The sequence below is a fragment of the Mustela nivalis genome (genome assembly GCF_964662115.1).
Source record: "Mustela nivalis genome assembly, chromosome: 1".
In the NCBI taxonomy this organism is placed as follows: Eukaryota; Metazoa; Chordata; class Mammalia; order Carnivora; family Mustelidae; genus Mustela; species Mustela nivalis.
Window position 1 is genome coordinate 121,947,370 of NC_139020.1, and position 15,939 is coordinate 121,963,308.

The 15,939-nt window shown below is 39.4% G+C and overlaps 1 protein-coding gene across 4 annotated transcripts in view; it reads left to right on the top strand.

Moving 5' to 3' along the window:
- PIK3CB (phosphatidylinositol-4,5-bisphosphate 3-kinase catalytic subunit beta) overlaps window positions 1-15,939 on the top strand; it is a 203,417-nt gene that overhangs the window by 23,526 nt on the left and 163,952 nt on the right. For 3 of the 4 annotated variants that reach the window (XM_082690404.1, XM_082690406.1, XM_082690403.1), the window contains exon 2: window positions 13,026-13,124. The exons of the other annotated variant lie outside the window; for it this stretch is intronic. The gene's annotated coding sequence lies outside the window, so the exon portion shown is untranslated. The remainder of the gene's footprint in view (window positions 1-13,025; window positions 13,125-15,939) is intronic. 4 annotated transcript variants of the gene reach the window in all.

Sequence of the window (15,939 nt, forward strand, 5' to 3'; positions counted from 1 at the left end):
GACCATGACCTGAGCCAAAGACAGAGGCTTAACCCACTGAGCCACACAGGTGCCCCTAAGGTACTTTTTCGACTCTGCTTTTCTTGTTCCTTCAGGGCTGAACTTTGAAAAGATCTAATCTAGTGTGGTCATACCAAGTCTGAATCTATCCTTTATTATGTCTCTGGAATTGTTACGGGTATATTGTAAGATTTTTCTTTTATGCATTTCTGTTAGCTAAAGAACTGGCCATGGGAAATCTACTTTATTCACATACACCTTTTTATATTAAGGTATGTGACTATTTTTCTCTATCACTTATTCATGGAATGTTTATTGAGAGGATATATGGAATTTGCTGTGTGAGGCTCTGGGGATACAAGGTTGAGGGCTCATGGTTCATGGCTTAAAGGAACTTTAAGATAAAGACAGACAAATGAACAGATTATTCTGATGCCATGTGGCAAGTGCAAATGATAGAGCCTATCAGGGTATTGTGGGAGCACAGAATGTAGCAGTAGTTCTTAAAGTATGGGGACCCTGATAGTCCCTGAGCTCATGATTTATCTGTAAGGTCAAAACTTTTTTTTAACTTAAGACATTATTTGCTGTTTTTGCTTTCATTCACTTAAAAATATGTGGAAAAGTTTTCCAAAGGCAGTATTATTTGTGGTATCACAATAGATTGAATACAGAACCAGAGATGAGAATCTGGCTGTTGTCTTTTTTTTTTTTTTTTAAACATTTATTTATTTTATTATTTTTTAAAGATTTTATTTGAGAAAAAGAGAGAACAAGAGAAGCAGAGAGAAGCAGACTCCCTCCTGAGCAGAACTCTATCTGGGGACTCCAGGATCTTGACCTGAGCCAGAAGCAGGCGCTCAACCAGTTGTGTCACCCAGGCACCCATTATTATTATTTTTTAAGATCTTACTTATTTATTTGAGAGCGAGAACATAAGTGGAGGGGAGAGGGAGAAGCAGATGTCCCACTGAGTAGGGTGCCCTGCTTGGGGCTCAGTCCCAGGACCCTGTGATCATGACCCGAGCAGAGGCAGATGCTTAATTGACTCTGCCACCCAGGTGCCCCTATTTATTTATTTGAGAGAGAGAGAGAGAGAAAGAGTATGAGTGGGAAGGTCAGAGGCAGAGGGAAAGGGAGAGAGAATCTCAAGCAGATTCCACACCGAGTGGAGAGGCTGACGTAGGGCATGATGTGGGAGTTGCTCTCACAACCGTGAAGTCATGACTTGACCCAAAACTCAGGCACCCTTAGCTGTCTTCTATTAAGCCAGACATTAAGGAGATTTGCAGAAATATAAAGCAGTATTACTGTTCTCACTAAAAGTTTTATTTTGAAAAATATGGTTTTCAAAATTAAAATATATTTAAAAATAAAATGTGTTTTTAAAAGCGAAAGCGAGCACAAGCAGGTGGAGGAGAAGAGGCAGAGATAGAGAATCTCAAGCAGACTGCATGGTGAGTGCACAGCCTAACACAGGACACCATCTCACCACCCTGAGATCATGGAAGATGAGGGCAGAGATAGACAGGAGATAATGTAGGTCCACTTAGGTAGGGTTACAATGGGATGCTTTTGGAATGTTTTAAGCAAAGAATTGGGAGTTATCTGATTTATGGTCTACAAAGTACATTTTGGATTCCTCAGGCACAGTTGAATTGTAGAGAGCCTAGAGTAAGAGTCAGAGAGACTGATTAAGAGGGTGTTGCACCAAAACAGCCAAGAAATACTGATGATGACTTAGACTGTGTCAGAAACAGTGGGAGTGTTGAGTGAGTTTGGTATGTTTTGGAGGTAGAGCCTGTTTGTTTGTTTGTTTTTGGTTTTGTCTGAAATGATGTTTGAGGGGGAGCAGAACAGGAGGATATCAGTAGTTCACATTGTAGCATTGTAAAAAAATATGGGAAACAATATAAATACCCAGCAAGAATGGTACATCCACACAATGGAGTACAGGGCAGATGTAAGTAAAGAATATGAAAGAGTTCTGTGAACGGATACAAAGTAATTTCCAGGACATACAGTTAATGGAAAAAAGTAGAGTGCAAAAGAATAACTATGTTACCTTTTATGGAAGAAAAGAGGGAAATAAGAATAAAGATAAGTATTTCCACATTTGTGCAAGAGTAAACACAAGGAAGGTAGTCCAGAAACTAGTGAGATTGATTTCTTATAGTATTTAGGTGGGTACTGTATGGAATGGAAGGGAATAGGAATTAAGTAGTAGGGATGGAGAGAGGGATACTTTTGTGAAGGTATCTTTTTGTGTAGGTCTGACTTTTGAACCATATTAATGTTTCACATAATCAAAAATAAATACATAGGGTGCCTGGGTGGCTCTGTTGGTTAAGCAACTGCCTTCGGTTCAGGCCATGATCACGGGGTTCTGGGATTGAGTCTTGCATCAGGCTCTCAGCTCCATGAGGAGTCTGCTTCTCCCTCTGACCGTCTTCCCTCTCATGCTCTCTCTTGCTTGCTCTCTCAAATAAATAAATAAAATCTTAAAAAAATAAATAAATACATTAAATCTATTAGGATGGAAAGGGAAAAACCCAAACAAAATAAAAACAAATGAGCTTAACTGGATTTCTAATAAATAACACCCACATTGAAAGGGAGAATAGGGGTACCTGGGTGGCTTAGTTGTTAAGCTTTCTGCTCAGGTCATGATGTCAGGGTCTTGGGATAGAGCCCCGGCGGGGGGGAGGGGCTCTGCTCAGCAGGGGGCCTGCTTCTCCCTTCCCCTCTAATTGTGCTCTCTCTCACTATCTCTCTGTGTCAAATAGATAAAATCTTAAAAAAAAAAGGGGGGGGGGAGGATAAAAAACAAAACCAATTAACTGTGCAGAATTTTGACTATAAACCCTGGGCTCAGAACAACACATAATGAACATTTGTTAGTGGAGTTGTTTTTTGTTTGAATTAGGAATTTTGTAACTATTTTGTGTATTTTAGATTATTAGTTTTTTTAAGAGAGCTGTAAATATGCCTTGAATGACATTGTGGTTGGATTAGAATCTGAGATCACTATGAATTGCTGGTCTTTTTAGATAGACACAGGAATAAATGTAGATGTTTGTATGTATGGATTACAGGCATATATATCCTAGTTATTTCTGTCTGCTCTTCCTTATCATTTTCTGACAAAATAGAATGCTTTGTTGAATTTCTGGAGATGGAGGAGAGGTTCACAGTTAACTAGGGTGTATTTAGGAGGAATCCTTTTTTTCTTTTTTTTTTTTTTTAAGATTTTATTTATTTTTTGACAGATAGTGCGCAGCAGGGGGAGCAGCAGGCAGAGGGAGAGGGACAATCAGCCTTATCAAGCAAGGAGCCCAACGCAGGGCTTGATCCCGGGACTCCAGGATCATGACCTGAGCCAAAGACAGAGAAGTTTAACAACTGAGCCACCCAGATGCCTCTTAACAGGCATTCTTAAAATTCGATTTTCTCCTTAGTTCCTTGTTTTTTTTTTTTTACCAGTATTTGATAAAATTTGAAAGCACACTCTGAATGATAAACATCTGCCATATAGTTCTTGGGCATATATGAATAGTTGATTATTTCTAGTCTCTGCTTCCTCTTCCTCAGGCCACTTGGGACAGCCCAGATGGAAAGCTTGTGTGAGTTAGTGTTTAAAACACCATGTGGAGAAATGTCTGATCCCTATAATCTTGGCTACCTTCATAGAAGATGCTGTATATTCTGGGGCACCTGGGTGGCTCAGTGGGTTTAGGCCTCTGCCTTTGGCTCCCGTTGTGATCCTGGGTCCTGGGATCCGGCCCTAGGTCGGCTCTTTGCTCGGCGGGGAGCCTGCTTCCTCCTCTCTCTGCTGGCTTCTCTGCCTGCTTGTGATCTCCGTCTGTCAAATAAATAAATAAAATCTTAAAAAAAAAAAAAGAAAAGAAGATGCTGTGTATTCTTATTTTTTGTTGTCATTATAACTCATAGAGTAAAAGTCATAAAATTTAGCACTCCATCAATTTTGTTTTAATTAACTTTTAATAGGTACACTTTTGAAATAATTTTCTGCAACATTCACGAAGTATTGAGATATTTTTAATTGTTTCATGTTAATATAAGATATTTCTGTAAGGAAGAGTGTTACTGGAGTTGTTTTTTCCTTCAAAGCAGGGAGTGAATGAAGTAAAATGTCTTTGGGGCTAAGAGAATATTAAGTGGGATTTCAACCATGCTCATAGTTTGCCTACATGTGTAGTTTCTTTAATTCTTTCAGTGAGCCCTTTTGATTACCTGCCATTTGTAAAGGCACTTTGCTAAGTATTTGGATTATAAGTATGAATATGACTCTCTCTTTGTCCTGAGGGATTCACAGTCCAGTAGGGAAGATAAGCAAACTAATATTTGTAATGTAATGATTTAAAGCTAATAATATACTGTCGCAGGTTACAGCAGGATCCTATGCAAGTGAGCCTTTGGGAATTAGGAAAGGGCTCTAGAGAAAATGTCACCTGAATTGGTACAGGTGCATAGGAGTTAGCCTGATGGATAGGGTGCTGGAATGAGCAGCAACTTAATAGATACCATATTTTTTTGCATTTTAGGTAAGTGAGTGGTGGATGATAGAATTCATTAAGGAGGATAATTCATGATAGGGGATATCTCATTGTTTAAGGAGGAGATCTCATTGGTTGGCAAATTCTGGATGGTTTCTTTTCTTTCTTTCTTTTTTTTTTTTTTAAAGATTTAATTTATTTATTTGACAGATCACAAGTAGGCAGGGAGGCAGGCTGAGAGAGAGGACAAAGCAGGCTCCCTGCCGAGCAGAGAGCCCGATGCGAGAGGCTCCATCCCAAGACCCTGGAATCATGACCTGAGCTGAAGGCAGAGGCTTTAACCCACTGAGCCACCCAGGCACCCCTGGATGGTTTCATTTTGTAGGTTTCCTCATTTATTAGACTGTGACTTATTTGTTGGGGTGAATTCCTGGTTAGTAGGAAAGACTAACCTTTGGACTCAATAGGTGAGTGAGAACCCTTAGGTGAGGCTTTTGTTCTAAAGAGACTCGAGATATGTGTGTGTTTGTGTGTGTGTATATAATACATACACGTACATACATACATATATATATATACCTACATACATGTATACACATGTACTTACATATGTATGTGTGTGTGCAGAGGTTGACCTTAAACCTAAGAGAAGCAAAATGGAATTACAGAGAAAATATCTTTAGAATACTAGTGTTAAGGGATCTTGGGCTGATGACTTAAGCCAGATGGACCTAGTCATCCTACAGATTTCAGTAAGATAGCTGGACAATGCTGGGGTCTCAGTTCCAGAAATGGTAAAAGGATAGTTCCTGTCATCATGTGTGTATGTTGATAATATTAGGACCCCATTTTGGTTTATTAGTTTACTGACATATTTAGTAGCAATTCCTAAATTGGGATTAAACACTTTTTAAAAAAGATTTTATTTATTAATTTGAGAAAGAGAGCACAAGCAGAAGGAGAGGCAGAGGGAGAGAGAGAAGCAGACTCCCTCCTGAGCTGGGAGCCCGACGTGGGTGGGGCTCAGTGCTAGGAACTGGAGATCACGACCTGAGCTGAAGGCAGATGCTTAACCATCTGAGCCAGGTGCCCTCGGATTAAAAACTTTTTAAACATAAAAAGTTAAGGGTGCCTGGGTGGCTCCGTCAGTTAAGTATCTGCCTTTGGCTCAGGTCATGATCTCAGGGTCCTGGAATTGAGCCCTACATTGGGCTCCTTGCTCAGTGGGAAGTCTGCTTCTTCCTCTGCCTCTCCTCCCCACTTGTTCTCTCTCTGTCTCTGAAATAAGAAAACAAAACAAAACAAAGCAAAAATTAAAAAAAAGAACTTAAAAAAGTTAAACAATGTAAACCTTCCCACCCCTAGCCCTAGGTCAATCCTGTTTCTGTTTACCCCATTCCTCCAGCACACTTACCCCACGCAGGAAACTTTTTATTTATGTATCTTTCTAGGGTTTCTTTATGTAAATAAAGGCAATTAAAAACGCAGATTCTTATTTCTTTCTATCTCTACCCTCTAAAACCCACCAAAGCCCCCATATTATACCTGTTGTTCTACACATTGGTCTTCCCACTGTTCCCTTTACATATTGTGTTTCTTAACAATGGAAATCTTCACAAAATCTTCCCAGAGAGTATGTATAATTTTTTTTTAAGTTGTATGGTTTCCTTTTGGATACTTTATTTAACTAGTTCTCTCTTGGTAGTCATTTGGGTGGTTTCTAGGTTTTTATTTTTTTAAGATTTTATTTATTTGACAGAGAGAGAGAGATCGCAAGTAGGCAGAGAGGCAGGCAGAGAGAGAGAAGGGAGGAAGGAGGCTCCCTGTGGAGCAGAGAGCCCAACTCGGGGCTCGATCCCAGGACTCTGGAATCATGACCTGAGCCAAAGGCAGAGACTTTAACCCACTGAGCCACCAAGGCGCCCCTTGTTGTTTTTTTTTTTTTTAAGCTGCATATTTTTTTTTCTTTTTTAAAAGATTTTATTTATTTATTTGACAGGCAGAGATCCCAAGTAGGCAGAGAGGCAGGCAGAGAGAGAGGAGAAAGCAGACTCCCTTCTGAGCAGAGAGCCCAAAGCAGGGCTCCATCCCAGGACCCTGGGATCACGACCTAAGCCGAAGGCAGAGGCTTTAACCTACTGAGCCAACCACCCAGGCGCCCCTGGTTTCTAGTTTTTAAAGAAAATTTTTTTTAAGGATTCCATCTTCTTCTTTATTTGAGAGAGAGAAAGAGAATGCAAGCAAGAATGGGGGGGGGGTGGCAAGGAACAGAGCAAGAGGGACAAACAGACTCCGCTCTGAGTGTGGAGCCCAATGCCATGCTCCATTGCACGACCAGATCATGACCTGACCCGAAATCCAGTTGGTCGCTGGCGCCCTGTTGATTATTATAACAGTGTTGTCATGAATTACCTTGTACGTGTCATTTTGCCCATAAGCAAGTATAAAATTACGGAATAAATTCAGATGTGGTATTACTAATCAAAGGCCATATATCTTTGTAATTTTGATAGGTATTGCCAAAATGCCCTTATGTTTGGACCCAGATTCTCCCATTGATTATAAGGGATAATGTGTATTTCTCCCTTGAAAGCTTTATTCAGATTAAATTGACATTCAACATTGTGTAAGTTTAAGGTGTACAATGTGATAATTTGACATATGTATATATTGCAAAATATTTACTGCAGAAGGCTAGTTACTACATTTCACATAATTCACGTAATTACCATTTTGTTGTTGTTACTGTGGCTAGTAGGCTTTTTTTTTTTTTAATATTTCATTTATTTATTAGAGTGTGCATGAGAGAGAGCCAGCAGGGGCAGAGTGAGAGGGAGAAGCAGTCTTTCCGCTGAGCAAGGGGATTTGATATAGGGCTTGATCCCAGGATCTTGGGATCATGATGTGAGCCAAAGGTAGACGCTTAACCAACTGAGCCATTGAGGTACCCATCTTTTTTTTCTTTTTTTTTTTTAAGATTTTATTTATTTATTTGAGAGAGAGAATGAGCACAACCAAGACCTGAGCCAAAGGCAGACGCTTAACCAACTGAGCCACCCGGGTGCCCTGATAATAGGCATTTCTTCACAGCTTTGCCAAGAAAGTACCTTGTAAGAGTGCCTGTGTGGTGCAGTTGGTTGAGCATTGGACTCTTGTTTTCAGCTCAGATGGTGATCTCAGGGTCCTCATCAGATCAAGCCCCCTGTCTGGCTCTAATGCTCAGAGTGCAGTCTGCTTGAAATTCTTTGTTCTTGCCCCTCTGCACTCCCCCCAACAGGTGCTCAAGAGAGTTCTCTCTCTCAAATAAATCTTTAGAAAGTGCTTTGCTTGGCAAACGGATTTTTTTTTAAATGTTATTTATTTATTTGACAGACAGAGATCACAAGTAGGAAGAGAGGCAGGCAGAGAGAGATGGAGAAGCAGAAGCAGGTTCCCTGCTGAGCAGAGAGCCTGATGTGGGGCTTGATCCCAGGACCCTTGGATCATGACCTGAGCCGAAGGCCGAGGCTTTAACCCACTGAGCCACCCAGGCGCCCCCAGGGATTTTTGATAAACTGCTATGCTCCGTGGGGAGCCCGTGTCCCCCTCTCTCTGCCTGCCTGCCTACTTGTGATCTCTCTCTGTCAAATAAATAAATAAAGTCTTAAAACAAATAAACAGACAAAAAATACCTGCTATGTGGAAAGTGGTGTATCAGTGTAGATTTATTTTATTTTATTTTATTTATTTATCATTCTAGTAAATATGTTTTGGTGAAATGTGTACATAGTTCTTTTGGATGTATGTCTGTGGTGCAATTCCTATGTCAGAAGGTATGTTAATTTCCATTGCTTACATTCTCAGCAAGCCTGGATATTCTTAGTTTCTTTAAATTTTATCCATTTTGGTAGATACAAAGTGGTATCTTACTGTGGTTTTAATTTTTATTTTTATAATGAGAGTGTCCATTTTCCCCCTGTGCTTGTTGGCTATACTGTTTTTTTTTTAAACTTTATTTTATGTTATTTTTTTATTTTAAAAAAAGATTTTATTTATTTATTTGACAGAGAGATACAGCAAGACAGGGAACACAAACAGGGAGAGTGGGAGAGGGAGAAGCAGGCTTCCCACTGATCAGCGAGCCCAGGACGGTTCGACCCAAGCCAGAGGCAGATGCTTAATCGCTGAGTCACCCACGTGCCCCGGAAAAACTTTATTTAAAAAACCCCAGAATATTTAATCTCCATTTGTTAAACAAAAAGAAAGACAAACGCTTTTACACTAGCAACCTTAATCTGGTTCGTTCTTGGGTACTATGTATTAAAGAATATTTTTGACTCTTCTAATTGCCTTTTGTAAAAAAGTTAAAATGTAGAAATTAAATTACTTTATCCTTTGATGTACGTCTAGGATTTTGTGGTAGTATGCAAGAAGTACTTTGAATTCAGTAGAAAGTGATAAAGAGGAGAGAGAGAAATACTTAGACCTCGAAATGATTTTTGAGTTCACCCGCTTTTGCTTGCTTATTTGTGGGTGGAGGTTGGGAGGTTGAAATCATTGTTACTTAGATAGAATAGTTTAGCCAGCTCTAAAATTATAATATAACTTGCAAGATTGAGGCATAGTATTTGTTTTGTTTTTGTAGGAAAGTACTTTTATGTGAACAAGGACTAGAGATACAAGGACTAGAGATAGACTCTGTGTAGGGGATTTTGTTTGTTTATATGCCGTTATCAGTGCTTGGATAAGCTTTTGAAATCTTCCCCTGCATCTTTTTAAAGTTTAATGGGTGTTTGTCCAGAATTTTTTCCTTTCTTTTCACAATAAAGCAGTGAGAATGGATCTTCATGTGTAAGGTTATTAATAACATTGTTCTTACCCAAAGCTTTAGTAGGAATTTTAAGAGTAAATTTTTTTATTTAAAGATTTTATTTATTTATTTGAGAGTGTGCACGAGCAGGGGGAAGGGCAAAGGGAGAAGCAGACTACCTCACAGATATCATTTTTTGTCAGTTTTAGGTTCACAGTAAAATTGAGTAGGAGGTTCAGAGAATTCTCTTATATTTCTGCCCCCACTGCATGCATTGCCTCCCGGTCAACATCCTAGGCAGCAAATTGCCGTTATTTTTGAGTTGACTGATTCCCTTTTGGGAAAGTGAGCAGTTTGATATATTTTAGCATCATCTAAAGTCTATTTTATAACATTCTTCTCATTTTATTTTATTTTATTTTTAAAGATTTATTTATTTATTTATTTATTTGACAGACAGAGCACAAGTATGCAGACAGAGAAAGAGGAGGAAGCAGGCTCCCCACAAAGTAGAGAGCCCAATGTGGGGCTCGATCCCAGAACCCTGGGATCATGACCTGAGCCAAAGGTGGAGGCTTTAACCCACTGAGCCACCCAGGTGCCCCAACATTCTTCTCATTTTGAAAACAGTATTATTGACCTTACTACCCAAAGAAAGCAAGACTGTAATTGAATTACTGGCTTCCTAACAGAATTTTATTTTGAAGATACAAAGTGAAAAAGATTTTCAACCTTATATCAACAGTTCTGCTCTTTTAATTCCTCCTAATTTTATGAAACTTGAAGATTTTTAAGTCTTTTCTCCCTTTTGTACATCTTTATTTTTTATTTATTTATTTTTTAAAAAGATTTTCTTTATTTATTTGAGTGAGAGAGAACATGAGAGGGGAGAATATCAGAAGGAGAAGCAGACTCTCTTTGGAGCTGGGAACCTGATGTAGGACTTGATCCTGGGACTCCAGAACCATGACCTAAGCCGATGGCAGTTGCTTAACCAGCTGATCCACCCAGGTGCCCCTGGAGACAGGTGTGATAAAGGAAATACAAGCAGAAGAAGCGGGAGAGGGAGAAGCAGGCTTCCCACTGAGCAGGGAGCCGATATAGGGCTTTATCCCAGTACCCTGGGATCCTGACCCGAGCTGAAGCAGACACTTAATGACTGAGCCACCTAGGCACCCCTAAATATAATCTTTAAAAAAATTTCTGACTTGGAGTATTACTGAGAAGATATATATAATTCCAGACTTGGTGTGTAGTACAAGCTCTAGTCCGATTTGAGTGGGTTTGCCTAGAAGTGAATTAAATGATGTGATTAGGATGCTGCTATCAGTAGAGGACGTAATGTCCCTTAAGATTTTATTAGTGAGGAATGGGACATTATGGCTGAGAAGAGATCCCAACTGATCATTGGGAAACACCCATGATTTAGGACTCAAATGAGAAAGCAAAGCCTAAAACTTTGTGAAGACTATAGGATTTTTTCAACGAGACAGAAGGGTCCACTAAAAAAAAAAATTAGTAGTTTTAAAGTTAATGTTCATTCAAAGACACCATAGGGGCATCTGTGTGGCTCAGTTGGTTAAATGTCCCAATCTTTTTTTTTTTTTAAGATTTTATTTACTTATTTGACAGAGAGAGAGAGATCACAAGGAGGCAGAGAGGCAGGCAGGGTGGGGGGTGGGGGGAAAGCAGGCTCGCCTCTGAGCAGAGAGCCCGATGTGGGGCTCAATCCCGGGACCCTGAGACCACAACCCGAGCCGAAGGCAGAGGCTTAACCCACTGAGCCACCCCGGCGCCCTAAATGTCCCAATCTTGATCTCAATCAACTAAGGTCTTGATCTCAGGGTCATGAGTTCAAGCGACACGTCAAGAAAATGAAATAATAAACCAACTTGGAAAAATATTATTGCAAATTGGGAAAAATAATTATATATACTAGAGAATTAGTGTTCTAATCAGGCTGCCTTCATGGATGTATAACCTGTGAAGTCACACAGGGCCCCATACTTATTTTTTTTTTTAAGATTTTATTTATTTATTTATTTAACAGAGATCACAAGTAGCCAGAGAGGCAGGCTCCCTGCTGAACAGAGAGACAGCTAGAGAGGGAACACAATCATCAGGAGAGGGAGAAGGAGAGGGAGAAGCAGGCTTCCTGCTGAGCAGAGAGCCCGATGTGGGGCTTGATCCCAGGATCCTGAGATCATGACCGAGCGGAAGGCAGAGGCTTAACCCACTGAGCCACCTAGGCAGCCCCCTGCCCTGTACTTATTTTATTGTTAAACTATCACTGTCTTAAAATTTTTAATTTTTGAATAATGGCCCTGCCGCTTTTTTTTAAAGATTCTATTTATTCATTTGAGAGAGAGTGTACATGACCATGAGTTGGGGGAGAGGCAGTGAGAGAGGGGAGGTACAAGCAGAATCCCCACCCAACACAGAGCCTGAGCCTGACATGGGGCTTGATTCCCAAAGTCAGAGGCTTAACTGACTGAGCCACTCAGTTTTGGCCCTGCTTTTTAATTTTGCAGTGGGCCTCCAGATTATGTAATCAGTCCTGGTCCTGATACATAAAGTCAGGTAAGAAAAACACAACCCAATATAAAGGGCCAAAACTGTGAACAAAGGAATTCAAGAAGGAACATAGATAATTAATAACTGTGTGAAAAGGTCCTCAACCTTACTAAGTAATACAGACTGAAATCATAGTATATTTTCTGTATTGCCACAAATTAAGAAATCTGACTTTACCAGGTAGGTAGTGGAGAGGATTGTGTCATCAGTTTACATACTGCTGGTGACTTGGTAGAGTGGTACAGTTGGAAGACAGTTTGGCATTTTTGGTAAAGTTGGGAATTTGCATGTCCTATAACCCACCAATTCCACTTCTAGGTTTAAAGCATACCCTAAAGAAATTCTTGTTCATGTGCACCTGGAAAGTTGTATAATAATGTTGATAATAGCAAAAAACTTCAAACAATCCAAATGCCTGAAAACAGAATGGATAAATACATTTTGGCATATTTACATAATGAAACACTACAGAGCAATTAAAAAGTAACATGAATAAAGCTTAGAAAAATATTTCAGCGACAAAATTCACATCTCTGAAGACTGTCAGCATATGAATTTATCAAGCTGAGAAAGGGAGCCAGGAATATAAACCTAAACAAACCATTATTTAGGGATATATACATATGTGACAAAGTTCTGTTTTAAACAGTAATGGAATAATTATTTAGGATAAAGGTTGGGATGAGAAGAGCATGTAGGTAGACGTAATGGTATTGGTGTTCTTCTTTGGGATGGTGATTTATAGCATTCATCTTGTTTGCTTGCATACATCTTTCTGTATATTGTGTGTGCTTTAAATATTATATTAAAGAAGGAAAGGGGGAAAGTGAAATAAGCTATCAATAGTAGCTTATGATGTAGATAGAGGAATAGGTTGAGAAGTAGAAAGAAAGAGCATGTTACAGAAAAGAGGTTTCAAAAAGGTGACCTAAATGAGAGGATTTAGATAGTTGAATAGGATGTCTGCTTTAGGTCCCTTCTCTCTCTAATGCTCTACAATTTTATTATTGTAGTTCATATGTTTTTTATATTTTTCCCCATATTTAAAAATATAGTTATAAGCTATCATGTCATACAAGTAACAACTTTATTTTTAATTTAGCTCATTTAGTGTTAATACCTTTTATCTTCACCCTTTTTTGTAGTGTGTCTTCTAATTTGAAAGTCTTCATGAAAACTTCAGTTTAAAAAAATAATGCCATCTTCTGATAAAATAAGACTGAAATGGGGGTTATCATTTTGAGGTAAGTGTCATCTTTAATTAGTTGCCAGTTTTCCGGAAGTTGAAAAATAGAAGGAAAATGTGAATATTGGTTAGATTCTAATTTTTTTTTTAAAGATTTTATTTTTAGGTAATCTTTACCCCCCAACATGGGGTTTGAACTCATGACCCTGAGATGAATAGTTAATGCTTTTCTGACTGAGCTGGCTAGGCACCCCTAGATTCTAATCTTTTAGTTAATCGTGTGGAGATTAACTAAATCGTGTGTTTGAGAGGTAGAAATCCTAGGCCGCCTTCTAAAATAGTCTGATAATTAGGATTATGTTTACCCCATTGTTAACAGCTTCATGAAGGAGAGAGGAGGGGACAGTATTGTTGAAAGCTGTTGAGAGAGGTTAATTGAAAACTGAAACTTTTTGGAGCTTTTTTGGAGTTGGTAGTTAGGAGGTTATGGTTAACCCCTTTCAAGACAGTGTTTGTGGCTGAAAATAAGTGTGCAGTAGAAAATAAAGAGTGAAGAGGAGGTGATAAAGTGAATATTTAATTTCTAATTCATTTATTAAATCAATAGGTAGAATGTGCTTAGGATACAGCAATCATTTTCCTAAGTACTTGAGTTCTAGTTAATGTGATCATGTATCCTTTTAAGACTTTTGTGGTTTAAGACTCTTGTGGATCAATTAATGCCAAATTTTTTCCCCTAGCTTGAGATATAATTGACAAATACCATTCTGTATTCACCCACTTTTTTGTGTGCTATACTTTTTTTATTCCTGTGGCTTAGTTCTTATCTTTTTTTTTTTTCTTTACAGATTTTATTTATTTATTTGTCAGAGAGAGAGAGAGAGCGCGAGCGAGCGTGAGAGAATGAGTGCACAGGTCGGGGAGCAGCAGGCAGAGGGAGAAGCAGTTTCCCCACAGAGCAGGGAGTTGATGTGGGACTCGATCCCAGGATCATGGGATCATGATCCCAACTGAAGGCAGATGCTTAACTGACTGAGTCACCCACGCATTCCAGTTTTTATCCTTTTAAATTTTTTATTGTTCTTTACTATTTTTATTTATTATTATTTTTTAAAGATTTTTATTTATTTGACAGAGAGAGACAAAGCAAGAGAGGGAACACAAGCAGAGAGAGTGGGAGAGGGAGAAGTAGGCTTCCCGCCGAGCAGGGAGCCCGATGTGGGGCTCGATCCCAGGACCCTGGAATTATGACCTGAGCCAAAGGCAGACACTTAACAACTGAGGTGCCCCTATTTTTATTTTTTAAAGTAATCTCTGTCCCCATCATGGGGCTTGAACTCACAATCCCAAAATTAAGAGTTGCATGTACCCTGCCACCACCCTCCCTTCTAGCCATCCCCAGTTTCGTCTATATTTAGGGATCTGTTTCTTTGTTTGCTTGCTTTTAGATTCCACATATAAGTAAAATCATAAGGTACTTGTTTTTGACTTATATCACTTAGAATAATACCCTGTAGGTCCACCCATGTTGTCATAGATGGCAAGATTTCACCTTTTTTTATGCTGAGTAATAATTGCATTTTATATATATCACATCTTTATCCATTCATCTGTCATTGGACACTTAGGCTGCTTCCATATCTTGGCTACTGTAAACAATGCCGCCATAACCATATACATATACATATATCTTTTTGAAGTAGAGTTCTTGTTTTCTTTTTTTTTTTTAAGATTATTATTTATTTGACAGAAATCACAAGTAGGCAGAGAGGCAGGCAGAGAGAGAGGAAGAAGCAGGCTCCCTGTGGAGCAGAGACCCCCGCCCCCGCAGGGCTCCATCCCAGGAACTTGAGATCATGACCTGAGCCGAAGGTAGAGGCTTTAACCCACTGAGCCACCCAGGCGCCCCGAGTTTTTGTTTTCTTTTGGTAAATATCCAGAAGTGAAATTACCTGATTATATGGCATTTCTTTTTAAACTTTCATTTATTTTTATTATTATTATTTTTTTAGGATTTTATTTGAGAGAGAGTGAGGACAGCAGGGTGAGGGGGCAGAGTGAGATGGAAAGCAGATTCCTTGCTGAGCAGGGAGCCCAACCTAGGGCTCCATCCCAGGACCCTGGGATCATGACCCTGAGCTGAAAGCAGCTGCTTAACCAACTGAGCCACCCAGGCACCCTGGTATTTCTGTTTTTAATTTCTTTTTTTTTTTTTAATTTTATTTATTTATTTGACAGAGAGAGATCACAAGTAGGCAGAGAGGCAAGCAGAGAGAGAGAGGAGGAAGCAGCTCCCCACTGAGCAGAGAGCCCAATGTGGGGCTTGATCCCAGGACCCTGAGATCATGACCTGAGCCGAAGGCAGCGGCTTAACCCATTGAGCCACCCAGGCGCCCCTATTTTTAATTTTTTGAGGGACCTCCATGCTGTTTTCCAAAGTGGCTGCACCAATTTACATTCCTACTGACAGTGCCCCAGGATTCCCTCTTTTCAACATCCTTACCAATGTTTGATACTTCTTGTTATCTTTTTGATACTAGCTATTCTGACTGGTGTGAAGTGATACTGTGGTTTTGATTTGCATTTCCCTGATCAGTGATGTTGAGTATCTTTTCATGTGTCTGTTGCTGTGTGTCTGTCTTCTTTGGAATAATGTCTGTTCAGTGCTTCTGCCCATTTTAAAAATCAAATTGTTTTCTTGGTGTTGACTTGTATAAATTCTTGATGTATTTTGAATATTAACTACTTATCACATATATAGTTTGTAAATACCTTCTCTCATATAGTAAGTTGCCTTCTCATTTTGTTGATGGTTTCCTTTGCTGTGCAGAAGCTTTTTGTTTTGGCATACTGCCAACTTCCCTCCCCCCTCT